The sequence below is a fragment of the Thunnus thynnus genome, chromosome 16, assembly GCF_963924715.1.
Source record: "Thunnus thynnus chromosome 16, fThuThy2.1, whole genome shotgun sequence".
NCBI classification, from domain to species: domain Eukaryota; kingdom Metazoa; phylum Chordata; class Actinopteri; order Scombriformes; family Scombridae; genus Thunnus; species Thunnus thynnus.
In genome coordinates, this window is record NC_089532.1 from 14,734,093 (window position 1) to 14,753,805 (window position 19,713).

The 19,713-nt window shown below is 39.0% G+C and overlaps 1 long non-coding RNA gene across 5 annotated transcripts in view; it reads left to right on the forward strand.

Moving 5' to 3' along the window:
- Positions 1-18,547: 18,547 nt before the first annotated feature.
- LOC137199332 (uncharacterized) overlaps positions 18,548-19,713 on the forward strand; it is a 34,951-nt gene continuing 33,785 nt past the window's right edge. For all 5 annotated transcript variants that reach the window (XR_010931767.1, XR_010931769.1, XR_010931768.1 and 2 more), the window contains exon 1: positions 18,548-19,519. This is a non-coding gene — a long non-coding RNA (uncharacterized lncRNA). The remainder of the gene's footprint in view (positions 19,520-19,713) is intronic.

Sequence of the window (19,713 nt, forward strand, 5' to 3'; positions counted from 1 at the left end):
CCTTTTTACATCCATGTCATCAGTGCACTTTTCATTAGGAGTGAGATGACCGGATAGATTTGCCTATTGTTTATAAAACGTGGGTGTGTGTCTGTGTGTGTGCATCTGCATACATGTGTGTCTCTTGTGTTGATTGGCTGTGAACCTCGGTGTCTCTGTCTGCTGCTCTGTCCCTGCTTCCTCTGCTGTGAATTCCTAATGACATTCCGCTCACATATTTAGACCTGATATGAGTCCAACTTGACACAGTTGCATCTCAGATCTTACTTGTTGACATGCTGTGAGCAGGCGGGAGGCCATGGAGGAAAGCAAGCTAATGCTGAGCAGGGAGAGAGAGAGAGAGAGAGAGAGAGAGAGAGAGAGCCTGCGCAGCAGCAGAACTCAGCTGAGTATTTGCCGTTTCATCCACCCAAAGTTCAGATGAGGACAGCCTCGTACACTCACTGCCTTGAGATTAGCCACAGGTTTTTGGAAGGCAGCAGACAGGAGAGAAGGGTGAATTTCAACCGTACAAAATGCATCCCATCACTATTATTTATATGCAAAGTTACACCACAAGCCAAAAATCCAATCTTAAACTTTTTTGACTATTCAGTCTTATGAATTTAAGGTTTACAATAAATATGTAGGCACCATAGGGGGACCTTTAGGACTCATCAAAGACCATGGACGGATCACATATGGAGTTACACATCAGAGCAGAACAAAGGGCTAAAGACGGAGACCAGACAGGGAAGCTTCTCTGTGGTAATTCTGTTGACACATAAATGGCTAAAAGGCTATAGGCCTGGGGGAAGGATGGCCGGAACATAATGCGAAGCATGTAAGTGAGCATAATGAGAAGCAGAACATATGTGGAGGGCTCCTACGTGCTCTGCATGTGTGAGGGCCAGCGTATTTGTTAACTGGCTTATGTTAGACCTTGCTCTTTTCCAAACAAATATATGTTTTGGTTCATATTTTTTGTTTATCAATGATGACGCTCAAAAAATGAACAAAACATTTTAATTAATGTCCTCACAAATGTTGAAACTTGATGCAAACTGACAGAGAAAATTGTTCTTCTATGTTCCAGCTTATGTTCTGTGTTATGTCTCTTGCGTTTACGGTGAACTGTTCCCTGAGGTTTCCGTAAACTATGCAGTGAGGCCCTCTTTCTATAGCCTACAGTATGGACCTCTCCGAGAATCTGGGGGGTTGTTAACCTAAAACAGCTTTCTCTTGCCAAAAAAACCAACAACATTTGAATGTCAGCCCAACAGCTTGTCCTTGAAATAACCGGCAAAGAGCTTGTGTGAATGAGAGCCCATGGTTGATTTCCACATTAGCCTTTCACCCAAAAATGTTCAGGTTTTCATGTGTGACGTGTGTTTAGAAAACAAAAAGGCTGCCAAATGTACGCCGCTGCAATTGCTTGCGTGAATGTGTTTTTAAAGCTTTATAGTAAGAATTAGATGCTGTCAAATGAGAGGAAGAACAAATAAAGAACTATGCAAATTCATTTGCAACAGCTAGCGTGAGCCAAGAATACACTGACCTACTTGATAGAAACGTTTACATAGACATTTGCTATCATTTGGTACTGAAAGAGCTGAATGGGCATCTTTCTTTCGCATTCAAAGTTTGTGTGACATAGGTCTCTTTCTTCTAGTTTTTGAATTACTAACAGTAAATTTCACATAAACGGCTTACTCATGACTAATCGTTTTTACAGTCTGGAGAAAATTGCCAGGATTTGTCAGGAGACAGCGAGGGTTTGTTGAAAAATGGGCATGCTTTTGTGATTTGCTGTTGCATCAGCCAGGGCTCAACTTACATTGTAGAAGACATGATGCATTTCCAGTTGAGGCTTGGGACCAGTCAAGATACTTTTACTGGAAGCATCAAAGAAAGGTTGATAACACGTTGACTCACTCAAGTTCAGCTGAAATAACACTACTTCTGACATAATGTTGTTTCAGAGCCAAGTCTGCTCTAAAGATGTTTGTTACAGTTCAACATGTTTATTTCATTTGCCATGGAGTTGCTGAAATTACATTCATTCTTCTACATTTCCATATGAGAACTGACTCAGCTCAGATTCTTGAAAGCTTTAAAAACACAACCTTATTGGCATGAAGCATGTATGCCTTATTCTTTTAGTTAGATTCGATTTCAATTCTATAATTTCAGCTCTATAAAAATATAAAATCATTCCTTTTCATTAGTTATGCAACTGACAACTGGATTATGTGGTTGTCATTCATTTGCTCTTTGGGTTTTTAACGTTGGAGTTGCTTCATATGTCGATACGCAGACAGAAAAGATCCAGAACGCTGCTGTAATGTTTCACTGACAGTCTACTAGATTTCTGGTGTAAGTCTACTTGTGAATGTGTGAAAAGCAGTTTGTAGATATTGAATGTCTAGGCTATGTGTCATAGGTAGACTTTCAGCCTAGTAATGCCACCATCTCAGGTTTCCCTCTCAATGGAAGCTCCACCCTCTGCCTCTCTCACTGGCACGCACACACCTGGAGACTATAATTGTCTCATTAAGAGGTGATATATATAGGTAGCACTCAGGATTTCACTCTTGATGCATTTTGTCCAGTGTGGATAGGGAACAGGCTAATCCTGGATACCTGGAAGGTATGTTTAAAGCGGACCTTGTTGTAACCTTGGTGAACACTTTTTAAAAAGACTTTTATTAATAAGTTTTACCTTTCTACTACAGGCACTTTTAGCAACCTGTTGCCCAAGCCCTGTAGGCTGGATAATCTATTTTGAAGGTTTTGAAGGTTGTTTGAGATAAACAATGCAGTAACCTGTAAGTTATTTAGTAAGCTTTGTAGGCCTACTATATGTACCAACTGGCTTTCAAATTTTTGTCATTCTAGGGTTGTCACAGCCACTGCTGTTTTTCCTGTGTGCTACTGTGCTGCTATCTGTGCCTTGATTTTGTACATGGATTCATACTAGACCTGGGTGGATGGGCCATGGAAATGTTGGTGCCAACTGCTGGGGTTTGCTAATGTTTTTGCAGGTTTTTTTCATGAGGTTTTTTTGCATGATTTGAACTCTTACTTTTTTCCCCTTTTTACTAGTGTTACTACCAGACAAACAGGGTACTGTTGGTGCCCCGCTCCTCTTCACTGAATGTGGTGGTATGAACACTGTCAACTTGGTCTCTATTGTGTGGTTTTGTTGTGTTTAGGTGACGGTGCAATTTTGTGTGTGTAGTGGTGTCCGGGCATCCTGGTAGCACTTCGGTAACCCCCTATATGTCTGGCTCATACAGATTCTTAAGTGTTTTACAACTGACAGATTTTATCTTTTCCTCTAGCGTCTGTTGGCATTAACATTTTGTTCTTGTTTTAAGGACTGTTTGTGCTTTTATCATGTTATAATGAACAAATTGCCCTAAACCTGATTTTTTTCTTATGACTTATGATCAATAAATTGCCCATCCAGAGTCAAAATCCACATATTATTTTGTTACCACTATGTGTGGGGAACCCATGTCAACCTTTATTTAGTTTTCCTGGGGATTCTAACCCCAGGTGGCGTTGTTCAAACTTGAGGCCCACTAGCTTCATTACTTTGCCTCTGTTACATATGATTAATCTTTGGGTTGGAATCATTGTTAGAAGAAGAGTCATGTTGGGGGTTGTGGTCAGGGTAAAATCAGGATTAAGATTACATGATCTGTAGTTGGCTACAACATGTGACCAATTCACCCCCTTTTTTTTAGCCTCCTTAGACTGTGTGGTATGTTTTAGAATTGTTTATTGATTACCCTATCTTTTTGGCCTCACTCCTTGCCATATTTCTGTTCTTTTAATCCCATACAACCCATGAGTAGCTAAAGTTGTGAAACACCTGCCAGAGAAAATAAGATTGGCTGAGTCAGAATCATGTAATTCTCCTCTTACAACGTAACTTAAATCAGAGTTTACTAGACTTATCTTACTTGATTATACTTGAACTGTCTCTTTATTTCTTTTATCTTCCTTAACTGGAATTGTTTGTACTGGCATTTGATTTACTCATTTAATTCTGGTCCAGTTAATGTCTTTTGTTTGTTGATTAAACTTGTACTTAGTAACCTGTGTTTTGAAAAAAAGATTATATCATCATTTACCTGTACAGTTTAGCAGACTGCAAGTGGAGTGTTGCCATTCCTCTAATAGCTACTAGAAAACAGATCGACTGTACCACAAGTGTGATTGAATAAATTAAGTATGCAGTTGTTACGTAGATGAGTTAAAGTCAAGATCCATGACTTCAAATCTGACAGCAAGTGTTGTTCCAATGTTGGCCTGTTGATGTCCCACCTTCCCCAGTTTTACTGTTTGAACATCAGCTGTGCTGTGACTTACCTGTTAATCATGTTTAACTGAATAACTAACTGTCAAAATGATCAAATTTCTCTGAAACTCAGTCAAAGTCATATTGTGTGAAACTTGGTGATGGGGAAAAAAGCACCTTTTTAAATCTGACCAGTCAAACGGCAACGTGATTGTCATTTTTACCACTAGTAAGACTAGAGTCTACTAGTATGCAAGTGTCATGGCCCCACTGTTCTTTCAAACATCAATAGCTCCTTGGTAGCTGGCCATGTTCCGTCATCTATCAAACATGCAGTTGTCCAGCCACTATTAAAAAAAAAAAAAAAAAACCCTAGATTCTTCAGTCCTTAACAGTTACAGACCAATTTCCAAACTAACTTCTTTTTTAAATGCTTGAAAATGTCGTTTTTAACCAGCTGTTGTCTTACCTGGCTCAAAACTGCATTTTTGAAAATTCCCATCTGGTTTCAGGGCTCTTCACAGTACTGAATCTGTATTACTGGGAGTAAAATTTACCTCTTTCTTGCTGCTGCTTCAAGTAACTGCTCTACTCTCTTGCTTTTAGCTATAAGTGCGGGGGCGGGGGTTTCCAATTCTGCCTTAAAGGTAATTCATTAGCCAAGTTTCCATCCAAATGTTGCACAAAAAAGACTCTGAATCAATGCACGTTTCCATCTGCTCCTGTTATAAGAATCTTATGAATTGGTGCATTTTAAAAAAAAAAAAAAAAAAAAAGTTGGCGACACCAACTCTCCAGTTGGGTGCCATTAAATCTTTGCAGAAGAGGGTACAACAAAATGATGTACTGTATTTAAAAGAATGCTACTCCAACCTCAAGTAATGGAAGACCATGTGGAAAACGTGATGAAAATCATAGCATTTATGTTTGTTGAATGTATATGAAATTCATACATGTATGTATGGATTTGAGGAACATTACAATCTCCTAATTGGTCTGCTCAGATCTAATTTTTCTGCTTCAGCCAAGTGTAAAAACTTCTTTTGCAATATTTTGACTTTTATTCAAATTCCAGCATTTCCACAAGTAATGTGCAAAGACTCAAAATGCACATAAAAACAGGTGGATGGAAATGCACTTACAGTCTCAATTGGTAACTCCTCTTCAACCTCAGCCTCTATCTCCTGTGGGATCCCCAAAGGTTCTATACTTGGTTCAATCCTCTTCTCCATCTATATGCTCCCATTAGGTCACATCATTCAAAAACATAACCATTTTTTTCCCCTGTTATGCAGATGATACACAGATCTCCCTCCCGCTAGAGCCTAATAACTACAACAAGCTAATTGACCCTAATTACCTGTCACTTTCAGGACATAAAATCCTGAATGGCTGCAAACATTCTCCAGCTCAATGATAATAAATCATATTGCATTTAACTACAACATCTAAGCATGAGTTCTCCTCATCTTGGCACTCCCCTTTTGTGAAATCCCACCTGCAAAAAAAACCTTGGAGTCTTTTGATTACAGCATTTAAGTTCTACAAACAAATCAATCAGGGAATTAAATCAAGTTTCATTCACTGTCTCCAAACTCGGATCAATTCTCTGCACCTCTGACCTGGAGAAAGTCATCCATGTCTTCATATCCACCCACCTGCAACTTTTTTTTATTTTAGTATCACTTTGTCCTCTTTACCCTATCTTCAACTAGTTCAGAATGCTGCAGCAAAAGAATTAAGAAAGTCAAAAAAGGATCACATTACTCACACTCCCTATAGTTAAATTCAAAATCCTGTTGTCTACAAAGTGTTAAATGGTCTTGCCCCTGCTTACATTACAGAATTCATGTCCCCATGTCACATTGTCGAAGACCTAAGATCTTCTGACTGAAAACTCCTGTCTGTTCAAAAACCTACAGGATGGGGCCTCCTCTATAGCTATCCTCTTCCTCCCTCTCTGCTGTTCTATTGAGGTTTTCATGAGTCAATTTACACTAAAATGCACTTCATGTTGGTCTTTTTCTTTGCCTAACCAACCAGGTATTTCTTCTGAAGTCTGTGTAGGTGCATGTCTCTATGTGCATCATGTGGTTTTATTATCATTATTGCTCTCTATAATAATGTCTCCTTAACTCTTCTTTTAACTCTCCTCTTATTTTTTTCTCTTTAGTGTTTGTTTTCTTTCCTTGTTCTGTTTTTCTTTCTGCGTGCTATAAAGCAGTTTGTATCAACTGTGTTGTGTGTAAAATGCTTTATAAATAGAGCTGAGTTGAGTTGTTTGTAAGATTTAATTGTGATTTGGTCAATTTGTGGGCAAAATAGCAAATAGCAAGGTTTTGTAGAAAATTAAAAACAACTGTGCAAAAAGAAATTAAAACCTGTTTGTGTCATGTACTGGCTTTGAGTTAAGGAATCAGAGGAAAACACACTGATTCTGTGCTATGGTTTGAAATTTATTTGCTGCCATGTTGCTTGTTATAGCACTACCATCTCGCCAATCAGTTTTAGTGGGAGAGAAACTGAAACTATTCACCAAATGGGCCTGATAATTTTTGAGGCAATCGAAAGAGAAAGGGGGAAAGAAGCAAATCAAAACAAAACCGTTCCAGCACAGGCCCCACTTTGTTTCAGCAGGGGCAGAATGAGGTGAGATCAGGGCGTTTGGATGACTCACAGTAAAGATATTGAGGTTGACAGTTTATATTGTAAGTCGTTAGAGACAGAAATTCAGGGAATACAAAAATAAGGCAGACAATGAAGCAACAATACACAGTCATTGATCTACAGTTTTTTCCACTTTTAATAATTTGTCTTCTCTAGGGTTTGCTTTTCAGTGACTAATTACTGGCAGTAAATGCTGACCTGAAAAGCTGTATTGTCACCAGTTTTTTTTTTTTTTGTGTGTGGCCCATCTCCACCAATTAATCCCAAACCAACCCCCGCAGCACATGTGGCATCGTGGTGTGATCTAGCTGTCATATCAAAACACAAAGCTCATAGCTAACCTGCCAAGACAGTGAGCAGAGAGATGAAAAATCTACCGTAACTGCTCCAGTCCATGTGCTTACTGAGGCCAGGGTTCAAAGCGAGGGCTTAATGTAATTCTCTAGCACAACAGGATTTGTGTTAGTCCCAGAAGGGTCAGTGAGGTTAAGAGCCGCTAAGTAGTAGTGTTTAAATCCTTCCTAAGCTTAGCCACCACAATGCAGGGCCCCCCACACTCCTCTGGACTCATTTCACCTCGGGGTGTGGTTTGGACAACTGGGAAGCCAAAGGGGAAGGTTACAGTGTCTGCACGTGCAAGCCAATTCTTCCTCAAGCATTGCGAGATATGTTAAATGACATATCACACATTTGAGAGTGGTTGGTTAGGTGTTGGTGGTTTGGTTTTGACTTAATTGTTTAGGCAAGCTTGTTTACTAGAGCTCCAGTTTCAAGGGTCATATCAGGTTACACAGACTCCCTGGGTTTAACTGTGTCACTGGCTAATGTGACTTTTCTATCCACAGTATAGCTAATTTGACTTGAAAAGGGATGAGATCTTTTTACAACTGTGAAAAGATATCAAAAAACAACTCTTCATCAAAGAATCACAAGAAGTGACAGCCAAGCCTAATAGCACATAGAAATTAGTTAGAAAATGTTTTTAGGGCCAACATTCCCTTTATTTTTCCAAATAAGAACCAGGTGATGTTTGTTGTAATTAAGCACAGATTCACTCAAGATGTTGGGCAGATTTCATTGCACATTGGCATCAGCCATGACAGGCATAATCGCTGAGGTATGGTGACCTGGTTACGGATCTGCACCTTCAGGTCAGAGGAGAAGGCGTCACCATGCATTAGCAGGAATCACTTAGAACTTGACATAATGCCCAACTGCACAAGATGAAATGAAAATGAGTCAGTGGTAAGGCTCTACAAATACAAACTGTGAGAAAAAAGTGGAAATCCATGTTCAGACAAGCAGGGATTATTCTTTTATCCAAAATGTTCTATGCACATATTTAGTAAAAACAGTGTGGCTCTAGAGATGACAATGTTGGTCACTGGGGCGGTTGGTCTTCATCGCCTGACAGTTTGATCCAGAGTGAATTATTTTTGTTACAAACATTCATGATCCCCAAAGGGGTTGCAATTTGGTGATATCCTGAGTTTTCATCCAGTGTCACCAACACATTTTCCATGTGTGCAAAGCTACAGTTCATAATTTCTCTAAAACTTATGACCACATTCCAGTAGGTGTCTGTGACACTGAAACTCAGAGCTATGTCCTAAAACATTCTGAATACCACATGTGGGTCATTCAAATAGAGTTTTCTCATGAATACCATAGCCACACTTAAGGCAGTTACAGCTGACCAAGTACTATTTAGAATAATGAAAGAGCTGAGCCTCACAAGCTGAGCCTATGATGTTCTCTCCTCTGAAACTTCACATTATAAACTTAACATATTGGTAAGTATGGCATTAAAATCTCTAAGGATAGTAAAGTGTCTCTCCAGCCTTGCTTGTTAGGCTTTCTGGTGTGTTCTGGGCATTAAAGCCTCATGAGGCTGCCTCCAAGACTTTTGGTCTTGTATACTTAAGTAATATATATATATACTGAGATACAGTTGCTTAGATGTGCATATGTTGCTATGATTTCACTTCAAAGCGTACATTTATTAAACGGTAGATAAAGTGTCCATTTTCAGACAGGAGAACACTTGTTCGTTGCAAAGAACTTTTTAGAATCCTGGTCTAAAGTGCATCCCCTATGGTGGTGATTGTTTACCCAGTGCAGATTTACCTTGGATGAACCAAAGTATTTGGCTGCGGGTAGACGTGGGAGAGACAGAAAGAGAGAGAGGGAGAGAGAGAGAGAGAGAGGGAGAGAGAGGGAGAGAGAGGGAGAGAGAGGGAGAGAGAGAGAGAGACAGAGAGAGAGAGGCAGAGGCAGAGAGAGCAGTGTGAGCAATCTGAGCAGGCTGAGCAGCAAGAGGTTGATTTATAATTAGAGTGAATGTCTGTTCAATACCCCTGCTGTTCTGGTGATGGCTCCATTGCATAGAGAGGCAGCTTTGCTGCTGTGAACTTAATTTGAATTCTGAAGCACAACACATCTTCCAGCATTTACGGATAGCCATGCATGTCTCAGATAATGAAGACTTTGAAAAAGATTTTCATTTTTTTCATCCTGGTTGTGACAGTCACTTGAAGCCCTATCAAATATCAAAATTAACTTGTCTAAAAGTATTTAAATTGGATATCTGGCATAGATTTATAAGAACAGACTGTTGGAGTATATTGGAGTGTTGTGAAAACTTGTACAATTACCATGGTTGGAAATGTTGATTTGTTGGATCACACAAGCTGACAGTGCCAATAATGTCAAGATTTCGGTATATAGTACATTTGCCTTCATGGATGTCATTTTCACTATATAACAACAACAACAAGGTGAAAGAACTTTCCACTGCAATACTAGATGGCCCATCATTAATGCTGAGAGTTACAAATTTGAGTTAATCCTGTTCCATTGGTAAGACAACAATATAGCACACAAAATCTAAATTAATTACCAAGGAACAAATTAGGAATGAATCTGGAACAGCTAACAACTAATCCCTGTGTATCTCTGAATCAAAAATATGTGTAAGGAAACAGCCAGCAGACTAACCCAGGATGTTCTTGCTTCTTCTTGCTTAAAAAGATCCTTTCCTAACATGCTTCCATTATCTAAAGTTCATTTGAGGCCTCAGTAGTTTGCGTTTATTAAATCAAGTGGGATCTTCCAAAGATATGGTCTTTTTAGCACAGAATTCCCTCTTTGTTTTCCCCCAGGCAGTATTTCTGCACTGAGAAGCTGTAGAGAAATAGTTACACAAAGGGGGAATTTTGTACTAAAAGACAGGTTTTGGATGAAACCCATTTATTTGTCTAACTCCAAAAGCTAAGGCCTCACACTGACACAATTCTCTCTCATGCATGTCAAGAGATTGCAGTTACACTACTCACCAAAGTCAGTAGGATTTAACATCTAGGGAACATGCATGTCTGTACAAAATTGAATGCCAGTCCATCCAATAGCTGTCAAGATATCTCAGTCTCGACTACAGTGGTGGGCAGACCAACCAAACAAACCTGTACTGCCATCCATAGAGCCATTAAGCCTGCATGATTAAAAACATACCTATACAGTATATTTACAACCGTCACAGTTAAACAAATTGCAGCAGAGTTGATACAACATATAAGTACTGTATAAAGTGCGGCTTTTGGTATAATCACTGTTTTCATCCTTATCCAATTTGCACATTTATACATAAGGTATCAATAATGGTAATGATGATGGTGTGGACATTAAACAAGCACACCTGGAGCCACAATGAGTATACAGGTTTTTGCTCGCAGCGTCATATTCAACAGCTTTCTAAGAACATGCTGAATTTTATTAGGAGTTTACTGCCAAATGTGCTCACCACTTTGACATTAACACACAGACCAACAATGACGAGCTACATGCTATGCTGTAGAGAGAATACTCTCATGAATTCTTGCAGTCTCTATACCACCCAAGAGGCTTGTTTGTCTGTTACATGCAAACGTTTTCTGAGCGAGTGTGAACTGCCAGTCATAGTTAAGAAGACAGAACAGCTAACGCATGTACCTGTTTGCGTTGGGGCAAGACTACAACGTATAAACGATTATGATCTCTCTTATTATGGATGTGGGAGTTTCATCTGCACTGCCTGAAGAGTTTTCCTCAAAGATGTAAACTTTTAATAACTACACACAAGACTAAAAATAAAGATGGTTGGTGATGGATGAACTTTTCCATTCTTCCCATAATTAGCCTCAAATCTGACTCAAATCTCCAGGATATTTGGCTCATAAAAGTAAATGGTACCCTTTTGCACCTAATAAAAGACACAGATCAGCCCACATCCTCATATTAACTTAAATTTCTCAGTATGTCACGCCATGTAGGATGTGGATGTATATAATTTGACAAACATGGTCATTACTGAGGTGTCAGTATGAACATCTTTCCTGCTCATTAACTTGATAATTAAAGCTCAAGCCATTAACTTCCCACATTAAAGCAATATTCTTAAAGCAGTATGAATTAACAATGCACATCTGTATGTTTGGCACATAGTTGCCTTGTAAAGTTTGCAGGCTTCCATATGATCACAGATTTTAACAGTTCTGATCGGTGGCCATTAGTAATTTTCAAATCCATTCTCCTACAACATTCTGTTTTATCTCACATTGGAAAGTAACGGAGGAGATGTTAGAGGGGCCGAGAACAGAACATGTGCAGTAACTCAAACATGTAAACCATATGGGGAGATCAGCGAGAGACATGAATGCAATAAAAGAGGAAATGTCAGGAAAAACAGCTTGCCTGTGGGAGGAGTGCAAGCCAGATAATCATTAGTCAGTGTTAGTCAGTGTGTTCATCTACAGAAAATGTTCTACTTCTTTTTTATTATCTAAACAGATTAGATAATAGAAAAGATATAGCTATGTTTATAATTTCTCTTTGATAAAAACTACTTTGAGTTGTTGTCATCAAATTGATTAAATGCATGCAGAAAGCTTCACCAGCATTTTAATAATATAACACTATTCCCACGATGAAGGTCAGAATTAGTGTTGGGGATAAGACTGGAGCCTTTGATGTCAATCACAGCAACTGACGCACAAATAAATATAAATAAAAATAAATAATTTCTCAGAATAAAAATTTTATATCCTTTCCGGTTAAAATTGCACTGCACAATTCTGCGTGCTAGCATCTCAAACTAGAGATGCAACCATGTTTTTCCTCACACTGTACGGATTCCGATAACTCAACTCAAAGTATCTGCAGACACTTATTCCTGCTGTGATAACAGTGCTCTCTTTTTCCAAAATTTAAATCTGTGCACCTGCATGGAGCTAATTTACAGCATTTTCACGTAGGATAACATGAGGGCAGGCTTTGTGATGGCACTAAAAACCCAGCGAGTCAGCTGCCCGTTGGGACCTTAGACTGTATATAAAGATGGACGACATGACAGCTCCCTAAAAGTGAAGCCAAAACATCCCAATCGCCTCCTGGTGGCTGACTGCAGTGTAGGTCATAAGTTCCGCCCCTCCATATTAGTGGATTGGACATGGGCCAAACTAAAAAATCAAAGTACATGTCAAACAACTTTTCCCCAAATATGCTGTCTGTCATTTTAAGTAGTTATTATCACGCTGATGATTGTTCAAGTGCTCCTTTTTCTGATATGTTTGTTTTTAATTAGTTATTTGACGATATAAAAAGGGGGTGTGTCATAATTATTGACAGCTGTGACTTTATATACAGTCTATGGTCGGGACTCATAGCAGAAACACAAAATTTTATAATAATATTGATGAAAAAACTGTATTTAATACAATATTATAAATACAATACTTGATCCACTTAATCAAGTCGGTATCAGCACCAATACTGATCTGATTGATCAGATTTGTGCATCCTTATCTCAAACCTTTATACCTTTATTGTTGTAAGTATTGATTTTGTTGCTGGAATAGTTAATTGAAACATGCTTATCTATAGACCCATAAAATGTAATGAGTCCTGACGTGGCTGAGTGGAGTGTGGTTTGCAACATGCCCCATATCATTTCAGTCCATTTTGCAGTTAAATTTGATGGTAAAAATCAAAGCATTAACAAAACATGTTTGATCTTATACATTTAAGAAAATTAGTGTTGAGAGCCCGTGACACATATGTTCACAAATGCATCTTTTCGTCTATGATTGTTTTTAAAAGGCTTTTCTTCTATATTGCTGTACTATGCAGCAAAGTGCTTCACAATCTACTTAGTCTTCTTTTCTGTGAGGCGATGTTCTTTAGTTATATGATTACAAGAACGTTTCCATACAAGGACATACTCAGTAAACACCACCATTACAACATTCCACATACTATATACCATAATGATTCATATAACATTCAGCCTGTGTCTAGTATGTTAAACGACAAACATCAATGAAACTAATCTAAATATTGACGCTGTAAAGCTGTTTCAAAGTGGACATTTCATGAGTTCTCCTCCCTGTTTCTCCAAACAGTTCACTCTTCCAGGCAGTAAATCAAGCATAAATAAAGTGTTAGGTTTGCAGATGGCACAGAAAAGTTCAGTCACCATTCAGCTCATCATTAGAATGGACATATATATGTCATATATACATGTATACATATATATATGATCTAAACCACTATGAATGCAGTATGAGGGTTGGTGTAATAAATGCTGTAAAAAAACAATCCATCCTGAAAGCCAAAATGTCTTGTTCATGTGAGAGGTCAGAACTGGGTCTTTTTGTGAAACTGTCTGCCAGTTAGTGTATAAAGTAGTTAAAAATGCCCATCACACATTTTGAAACTGTAACACACATTAGGCCTTGTATATCTCCTTACTCCTCAAGCTCTAATACAGGGCTATTCAATTGGCGGCCCTGGAGCTGCGTCTGCTTTAAAGAAATGTTTAATTAGCCTAGTTAAAGGGGCCATATTATGAAAAACTCACTTTTTCAGTGCTTGTGCATATGTATTTGGGTCTCTGGTGTGCCTACTAACACACAAACTGTGAAATAAGACCACCCAGTCAGTTTGGTGTGGGCAATCCATTCAGATTTGATGCCCCTTCTTACATCACATGGGGCGAAGCTAAGCTAAGAGCGAAAAATTTGCCTGTGTCATGGGGCTGGACTGGGGGACAGAGCCTCTGCTTGCTGACAGATGGCTGCTGAGCCCTGGTGAATTCTGTAGGAGAGAGCCAGCCGGGGAGCAGAGCTGAGTCAGTCACTGTTGCTCCTGCTGTCTTCTGGAGGAATAAACACCCAATTCTGCTCTTATCCGGAGCAGTTTACTGGTGGGAGGAGTTTGTATTTTAAACCTCTGGGATTACGTGGATTTATCCTCAGTCTCTCGTTTATTGATCGTTGTGGTATTTTGACCAATGCAGGTCAGATACATTTTATTAAGACCCCAGGGTACTGTGTTAACTTGTGGAAAAGGGTCATAATATGGCCTCTTTAAAAAATATAAAATAACCAACGTTTATCATATTTGTATGATCCTATGTCACAATTATTTCCCACACTGTTTGTCCTACCTCACTGAGTCACAATTACCCCTGTTTGTTCCGGACCAAACAACGTAAAAAAAAGTCATCCCGGCTGACACATGCTCCACTCTCCGCTCTCCACTCTCTGCTCCCCATGTGCTCTTCTTGGCGCCTGTGGTCCTGTTCTTGCTAGCATGTTAGCCTGGTTAGTTAGGCAAAATGTCTCTTTCTACTTTACAATTGACTCAGAAAACAGGCAATTCAACAATGAATGGACATAGAAGTATTTGTTTATATCTCTCTGTGCGAGGCCCATGTGTTTACTCTGCAACAAGTGCATCCGTGTAAAGAATATAACTTGAGAAGGCATTTTCAGGCAACCCATGCTAACTTCAGGGGCTAACCTCATGTTATGAGCAAAGACATCACTACCTGTTTTGGGCTTTTACAGAAGAAGAGAGAGCTACATCAGCATCACTATGTGTAGCATGGATATTAGGCAAAAAGAGTGTGTAGAGTATATGCTTGCATCAATCAAGGGGTGGTTACAGATGAGAAAACCTGCAACAGCTTGATTGATTCGATCAAGAAAATTCCATTATTATATATAATTTCAACCACAAGGAGAGTAGAGGCACTTGCATCGGAAATCTTCAAGACTCTTTTGGACAAACTGAGGAAGGCAGAGGTGATGAATCAACTGACAACAGCGATGTAGCACAGCTGTGCCTCTATGTTAGATTCTTTGATGGCAAATGCTTTCGGGAGGATGTTCTTGGACTAATTCCTTTGGACGGACACACGACTGATGAGATAATATCAAATTAAGCTGTCTCATTCTTTGAGGAGAACAAGTTGGATTTGGAACGTATTAACATGCTGGTAATGGATGGTGTGCCCGTGATGGTTGGAGGGGATTGGCAGTTGTGGCTCCACAGCTGAGATCACCACATTGCCTTATCTACCAAAGCCTCTTGTGTGCCAAACTAAGTGGTGAGTTAAAAAAGACCATTGACTCTGTCATTGCAATTATTAACTTTATTTGTCATACCTCCAGCTTACAGTGCTGCCTTTTCCACCAGTTGTTGTCAGGCATGTCAGCTCAATATAATGATTTGCTCATCCACATGACATGATGGCTTAGCAAAGGAAACGCATTCAAACGATTTTGTGAACAGAGAGAGGAGATCCTGGCTTTTCTCCGTAATTCAAAGCAGAAAAAAGCCCACACTTTTCTGTCTAATGGAAAATGGTGAGTTTTCCGCTGCTGTTTGCTTTCTGAGCGATGTTTTCCATCACTTGAACCGACTCAACATGGAGCTGCAGGGCAGAGATAAAACAGTCACGCAACTTGTGGAGAGACTTCATGCATTTCAAAGAAAGCTCACACTTTTTTCTGCTGATCTATGTCCAGGCAAAATGCTCCACTTCCCCACATTGCGCAAATCGCAAGCATGCCTATAAATCACTGAGGTGATGACGGGATTTATAGACTCACTGAAAACCAACTTTGCCACTAGGTTTGACAATTTCAGTATCCCCACTGAAGTGATGAGATTTGTGAAGGACCCTCTCTGTGTGAATGTTGAGGGAGAGTTTGCATTGAAAGCAAAGGAGCTGGTAACGTCATTGAATGAGGCGTCTTTACAACTCGAACTCATTGACATTCAGTCATCAGATGACCTGCGACAGTCATTCCAGCTGGCAGGTTCTGAAAAGTTCTGGACACATGAAGTCAGCCACTAGAAATTCCCTCATTCAAGGGATCTTGCGCTTTTTATCCTCACAATGTTTGGCTCAACTTACACATGCGAATCGTCATTCTCACACATGAATGCCATTAAAACTAATAATGGCGCATACCTCACTGCCCAGCATCTGCACCACTGTATGTGTATTCCACTGACAACCTGACTTCACCTCTCTCTCGAAATATCAATATAGAAATAATTTGCCTCGATAAAATACAATGCACTGATATATTGTTATAATTCCTTTCAATATCATCCCATGCACTCATGTTTTGTTTTTGTTGGCACAGTTGTGTGCACTTGAGAGGATGTTGTCTGTTAGATAAATGAGTGGAATTCTAAATGTCTGTATATTACTCACCTTGACTGATTTCTGAACATGGTGCATAGGCTATTGCCATTTGAATGTAGAAATGCCTTGGGCCTATGTGTCTTGATACAGTACAATGCACTATGATGTTGTTATGCATTTACAAAATACAATATATGCACTCCTATGTTGTTGTTGAACTTTACTGTATCTTTAGCTGTTAATGTGATTACTCAAATTTCAAGCCATATTTCTCAGCTTACAAAATTATTATTCATTATTTATTGCCGAATCATATTGACGCATGTTTTCTCGCAGCCCGGTAGCTAATGCTGCAGGGCCCAAAACAATGGGAGGCAAACCACAGGAATAATCAACTAATCATTTCAGCACTGTTGTAAATTTTAAAATCTATCAGATTGTTCTTTAAATGCAAAGATCTATCCTGCCGAGTGTTCGCAGTAAGGGACTCTAGTGATGTCTGGCAAAGATAGACAGTAGATCAAAGAAGACAACAGTGACATTAGTTCAATCCTGATTTCAGCTCAGCAACGCTTTTATTTAAGAAGTGGGAGAATGCTGCAGAAAGTGTTACTTACTTACTCCAGGTTCTAATTATCTCAGGACAGGTTTGAAAAAGTCTGTTTTGGAACTGTGCTCTTTGTCTTATTTATTTCATGTTTTGCAGAAGTCGTTACACAGTACATTTCATGCATCTCTGTTGAGGATTTAGTCATTATAATAAAACCAAACTAAACTGTCAATATAATATAATTAAAAACTCATCTCAGTGTCTTAAAGCTTGGGAAGGTAATTTATTTTAGAAGCATTTTTTGTTATATTTGTTGAAATTCTCTTTACATCCCAACAGCAATCAATAAATCAAATGCTCTGACCAAAAATAAGAAGAAAAAAATCCGGTATCAGTGGCTGTCGTAAGCCCATCCAGTCATTTCATTTGGCCCACACGATATTATTGGATGGCCTACCTTCCTGTCTATCTACCTACCTACCTACTTACCTGCCTACCTGCGCATTCTGCCTATGCACTCATTGCACATGACCTCACACAAGTCTCACACAAGGCTAGGCAGACATATTGCTAAAGCTGCGAGCTAGTCGCACAGGAATGGCAGAAAAAATGCAGCCAAAATTTCCAGTTACACCTATACCTACAACAGACTTGCACTGCTGAACAAAACAAAAAAGAAAGACAGAAGTAGAAAAGGCTATGACCAAAAAGAGGTTGGATAAAGCAAGAGGTCAAACCAGAGTCAATATGACTTCAACAATAGCGAGAACTGACGGAGTTGAAGGGCCTGAAAAGTAACGCCATGATTGCTGTATTTCTGTTGGACAAGTAATTATCTGGTTTGTTTTGTTTTGGGGGGAAATTTGTTATTTTCCTGAATTATGTAGCTAACGTAGTTAGCTACTTATGTTGCTTCCTTATATATATTAGCCCAACGTTAACATTAGCTATGCTGTAGGTGTAAACTAATAGACTATATAGCTATGTTTCCTACCTGGTATCTAATCTGTGTAAATGTTCGCCAGTGTCTGCTTTGTAGTTGTGAGCAAGTGTAATTTGATGGTATTTATCTTAGTCTATATGGGCTTTGAACAGGATGTTTTACAAATGTGGTGATGTAGCCTATTGGTGTGTTTTTGTAGTTATGGATTCATCAACTTCCACACCTTCGAAGCAGAGACCACCACCTCCCGCTGTTTCCACCATTTTTTTGGAGTCTCTCTCCAACTGCTGAGTGTAACTTGATGCAGATAGGAACATGGCTTAGACCACTGTTCTCTTTGATGGGCTCTATTCATATATATATATGCATCTTTCTTTCATGTCTAGCTTGTTTGTTTTACATACATGCTCCTTGGCAGAGATACATTAGAAAAAAATAGCAAATTTTCATCAGCTGTGCCACTATCATGTTTCCAGTACTGATTCTAAAAGTCATATGCCTACCAATTGAGACCATTTCTACCATTAGTAAAATATTTTTGAAATTACTTTGATTCGTGATTGACTTTGTCAGCCGGCCACAGAAGAATATGGGAAACACTGTCCATAACTGCTGCACCAATCAACCCTCTCAAATAATTACTTTCCACCCATCAAACCTGCTTCCCATCAACTGCCCAACACAAGACTTCTATTTCTATGTAGCAACAGTCCTGTATTGTTTCCTTGAGAGAATGAGGAACAATTTTATGTCCTGCTCACAGATTCAGATGTTATTCTGTAATTCTTATCATTTTTGCAGAGATGATGACTTCTCAGTTGCTGAAGTTGAGGAGTTGGACAACAACAGCACTTAGGAGACAGCTATTCAGTAATTGGATGCAAGGTATGGTAATTGTAGTGACATTTTTTTGTTCAAATTATTTCCAAAGTACAAATTTGAAATAAAGTCTTGGCCCTTGCATTACCTCAGCAACATGTGGTGATGTAACATGATGTAACATACTGCTCTCTGGCAACAACTATGCAGAGATATATCATTCCTATTCAAATTCATGAATATGGGCATGGTGGAGAGGTTTTCTTTCTTCAGGATCCAGGACTCCTACTGTGTGGACACTATAAAGGACTTCCGGAATGAAAAGAGAGCTGAAATCATCACCCAGCTTCAGACCAAAGGCTGATTTATGGAATATCGCTCAACACTTTTGATAAGCATTTTCAATTTATGCTCAGGAAAAAGGTGTCAGGTCATCTCCATGGTAACCAGGCACCATCCTCCAGTCAGTTGGTTTAGTTACGTTATATCATCCTGACTGCTTAAACAAGGACGTTGTAAGTTATCTAAAGTTACAGACCAAAATATCAATAAGGAAATTCAGTGAAAACTACATTCTCCATGGTGACATTAGTAACACTACCCAGTCACATTGTGTGACAAAATATACGGTGTCCACGACATAATAAAATTCTCTAGGTGTGCGACATGAAAGGAAAGTGACACAGCGACACTTTTTTCTGGCAAAAATACGTCACTTATCAAAAGTGTTGAGCGACCAACCATAAATCAGACTTAAAGGGCCTGTTGTTACCCTGGGTGAGTTTGACATACACACACACACAAACTATACACCATATAATAGAACTGTATTTTGTTGTTTTATTTGAGACAGTATTGGCAGCGCAGATGCATGGTGATACAAAGACCAAACACAACAAATCTACAAAAAAAAGTTCAGTACAGACATAAAACCCTAGGGTAAAAGTAGAAATCAAATGCAACAAAATGTG